Here is a 4688-nt window from a genome sequence, read left to right as displayed (position 1 = left end):
CATGAAATTATTCCCAGGCCACACAGACCAAGAATTGAATGGAAATTTACTAGTAGCCTATTTTATTTCAATAAACCCAACTTTTCTGGCAAATGTACCTTTACCTTTACCTTTGGACATGATACCCCTTCTCTGTGTGGGAGTGCTTAGAAGACAGGTTTGTTGTTTGAGTTGAAGTATAGGGTATTTATTGTAACCAATATTTTCCTCTTTTTTAATATCTCTGAATGTCATGAGGTTGTGTGAAATATGCTAGATCCACAACTGAGAAAGTTTTTTCCAGCTCCAGGTTATTGTTGTAAATTTGACATTTGACTAAAATCCAAAATTTATAAAATGTGACATTACAAAGTACTTTTTAAAAAGGGTCACCCTGCCTTTTGTGTGAATATTTATCCTCTATTGTTGCAGGTAGGCCTTTATGCATACAGTACTCATTACTCAGAAGGATAATATGCATATGGGGGTGGGGCAACAATTGAATCGGGGAGACTATGGCCCCCTCTTGGTGGTGCCCCTGTCTCTTACTCTTTTTTCTTTCTCACAGTGGCAGCTTGCTCCAGGGGTATTCAGAGTGTTTGGATCTTTAATGGGTTTGGATATGCTGCTCACCTCGGCAACAAAAAAGGAGGATCAGGATGTCTGGGATGCAGAGGGGGAAGAGGGCAGCCAATTGTACTAATAGACATTGCTTCCATCTCTCTCTCTCTTCCTCTGTTTCTGTCTCTGCCTTAGAGGATGGATTGATCTCAATCGCTCCCCCCGGGCTGAGATTCAAACATCTGTCTGCACCCCCTCTACCTCCCTCCTTCCCTTCCTCTGTCAGCCAGCCAGTGTCTCCCAGAGAGTCTCCCCTCTTGCGTGCCTCTATTACGGGCATGATGAGGGAAGCTGTGGAGAACTGCATGCGGGTGCAGGACTGGAAGGCTCTTGGATGGATGGATAGAGGGACAGGATGTGTACCAAGTGGTGTCTCTCAAACCACTACAGTACAGGTGATTTGGCGAAGACCAAACTGGAGAATGCTCTTCTACTTCTTCTCAAGTCTTGTATTAAAAGTGTTCAACTAGCCAGACAAACATCTTCATGTTCTGTGCTCAAATCAGTAAGAGAAATTTTCAAAGGAAGTGAGACAATGATCTTGGATGCTGCATTCCCTGATGCCCCTCTGAGCGGCTTTTTATGGCTTTATTTCATTATTCCGGACCCCTGCTGCTTTGAAGCAGAGCTTAACAATTTACAATGAATGCAAATAAGCTTAAACATCTTGATCCCTATATTTACCAGTAAATTAAAGGTCAGTTTCACAGCAAGCTGGCAACAATATGGTGTCCTTAAAAAGAAATAAAAAAAAATGAGAGAAGTTTCCCGAACATAATGAAATAAAAGAGTTTTTACATCAAACATCCTCTGTAAAAGAAACAGTTTTATTAAGTGTGTTTTCAATAAATAAATCCCTCATAAAGCATTCTGAGATGCATTTTAGTGGGAAAAATAAGGATCATCATCAGAATCCCTTTTCCGAGTTGCTTTCAAACAGCTGTCCGTGTTAAGCACGTTTGAATATAAAAATCCATTGACAAGCAAAATATAATTAATGCTGGCAAGGAAAGGCAGAATCTGTGAAGCATACAGTCGTAATGTCTCAGGGATGGCCAGAGGTTTTCTCTGAATTGCTTCTTCTGCCAGATTCATAAAATGCTTTTTCTTTGCTTCAGACAAAAAAATAAACCTGCACCCAGGGCTATCAGCTTCAGGGGGACTGAAATAAAAAGCAGTATATTAGTATTATGTGAAACAGACACCACAAACACAGTAAACAGACAGGGGAAACATGCTGATTGTGGCACAGAAGGCAGCACTGTTACAAGACAAGGCAGGTAAGTGTGAAAGAAGATTAAGGTTTTTCTTTATTTTCATAAGCTGTACTTTAATACACATAATTTCTTTCTTTTTCTGTTTTGCCCCATGTCCTGCACCTCACTACCTGTTAATGTTTTCATTGTATGTATTACTTACTTTCCTCTATGTATTTGCATTGGCGACATATTTTGTTATCACAATGTCATGCTAACAAAACCTCATTGAACTGAACTCAAGAGACAGAGAATTAGAGTGTAAAACGTGGGATCTACAGCGACCTCCAGAGGTGGAAAGTAGAAAATCAGCCAAATACAATGCTGTATTTACATTAGAACAACACACATATTCAAATAAATTGGGCTCTAGGTAACTTTCTTAAATGTGTACTGTACAATTTATATTTAAAAAAAGCTGTGAGAAGAAGATCTGAGAAAGGTCTGGCTGATTATATATGAGACTATTTGTGGACGGGTGGATTTACTTTCCTCTCAGTTTTGAGTTGAAAACGAGAACTAAACCCAAACAAGAACTTTTGCAATGGACGTGTGAATACAAGCTCTGTTTTGCATATTGGTCTGTCCGTGTTTTCTTTCAGCCTGCCTTCTGCTTTGTCTTTAGTTTTCAGCTGTAGGGAGGATGAAATAGTAGTACAGATAATTTCAAACATCAGGCTGGCTCTGCTTTTTTTGGCTCACACGCACGCAAACACACACAGACACGGACACACTAGGCTGTATTCTGGCATCTGTCAGTGGCAAAACAATATGTGGATCAGAGAAAGGAACACAGGAGCGGTGGAAGAAGTTTGGAAAATTGCACAAGAATCTCTTGAGGCATTCATACACACACACGACACATTTCAATGCATGCAAGGCTATTCTGTTTACAATGTTCTATACATGGTAGGGACAAAAGAGGCTGTCTGACAGTGAGGTGAGTCTTCAACACATCAATCTTCCTGCACGCTGACAGAAAACTGTCCCAAAAATGAGCCTAATATTCAGTGAAATCTGCAGATTATAACAAAATGGTTGGACTACTTTATATTTATTGCTCAAATTAGCAAATAGTTTTGAAAGTCTGTCCTTAAAATCCGATTTTCTGTCCAGGCCTCACGTTGAACTGTTCCTGCCTGTGGGCCTAATTGTATTTTCATGCATGAACAAGGGGCTCATTGTAATGCACTGGTAACGTGGCTCCCCAAATTGATAGGCACATAACAGGGTCATCATTCATTAGCATTTTAACAATTCCTTCAGCTATGACACCGGATCGTGTGAATTCATTACCATACAGGGCTGCAGTTCATCCAGCCATCTATTAGTAACGCCAATTAGTTTACTGGGACAGGTTTAGAGGATGCAAATAGGCTCGCGGACTCACTCAGGCAACCAGAGCTGCCCAAACTTTTTCATGTCGAGGCTCCCATGACAGACATTCGATAGAGATTTTTGTCCCAGTGACCCACGACTGGGAGGAATTTTTAAAATGGTTAGATTTGATTTTACAGCAGATAAAACCTCCATAAATGTAAAATGTATTTATTTTGTCTATTTTAATGTAATCCCCTATGAATGATCTGATTTATTTCTAATTTAAACTTATTATAACACAATTAACTTGTAATTCAGTGTTTTTCTGAGACCCCTTTTAATTTAAGTCCCTTGGGTTGCCCTGTGTGCACCCTGGTTTGGGCGCCTGAACACCCCTTTCTTAAAAATTGCGAAACAGGTTGCCTTTTTTCTTCTGGACAGGAAGAAACACTGCTGCTGATGTTGCTCTGTGTCCTAGATTTGCTGTTTTCTTCTCTTGGATGTCATGTAGGAAACTTACAGCCCAAAAGTCTCCAGCTCTGCAGCATGTCACACTGAGAAAGACACATTCTTCATAAGAGAGGAAGAAAAATCACTCTCAGAGAGATGTATGAGAAAAATACAGCCTAGCATAGATAAACTATAGGGTCCCACGCTGAAGAGTGATGAACTAAATTATAAGCAGTCCAGTGTGAGTATGCAACTCCCTGTTTATTGTAAACGGAAACTTACAGGTTAAACAGGCTGTACCACATTAAGCCTCTTCTTTGGGAAGTGCCAGTCATGTTGGGTAAGGTACAGAGTCTTATATATCTATATTATATTCACCAGAGGCCTAATTTTGGATGCTTGGCTTACATTACTCATTTAAAAAAGACTGGTATTACTTTCCTTATTACTCCTTTCATTCCTTTTTTTGTTCTAATTACTCATTTTGGGGACTTAAAATCACCTTTAACGTGCTGTAAATCAAATGAGCACATCTCTGCCTCTGTTTTCACAAAACAAACCTGTTTAATGCAGCTACATTTCCACTGCATCCACTGCCTTTGTCGCTGAGGGTTTGTCCTTTCCACTCACAGAGCTTAGACTGACAATCTGACAGCACATCAGAAACTGAAGGCAACCATGCATGTAACAACTGTAATCAACAGCGAATGAGGTGGACAGACATTAGCATGACTTATAGTGCCAATAAAAGGAGGTTATCCTCAGTATGTACGTAGTGTTTTTAATGCAGCTCTATGCCACGGTCAGTTACCTCTCTCTTCTGGTGGTTATAGATGAAGACTGCAATAGATACACTATAGTTTACTGGGGTTCTGTATCAGACAACTGTTTCATCGTCGATTGATAGAAAGGTATTAGTGGCCTAGAGTTAGCTACTCATACTTAATGATTGATTTGTTTTTTCAGGCAGATACAATAAGGAAATAAGTAATAATATACCTGTTTACTATTTCTGTTTAAGAAGATAAGTCTGGTGATATTCTATTATATTCTATTATATTA

Source organism: Morone saxatilis, unplaced genomic scaffold, assembly GCF_004916995.1.
Source record: "Morone saxatilis isolate NCDOM2014 unplaced genomic scaffold, NCSU_SB_2.0 Contig19, whole genome shotgun sequence".
NCBI lineage: Eukaryota > Metazoa > Chordata > Actinopteri > Moronidae > Morone > Morone saxatilis.
Note: the sequence above shows the minus strand (reverse complement) of the source record.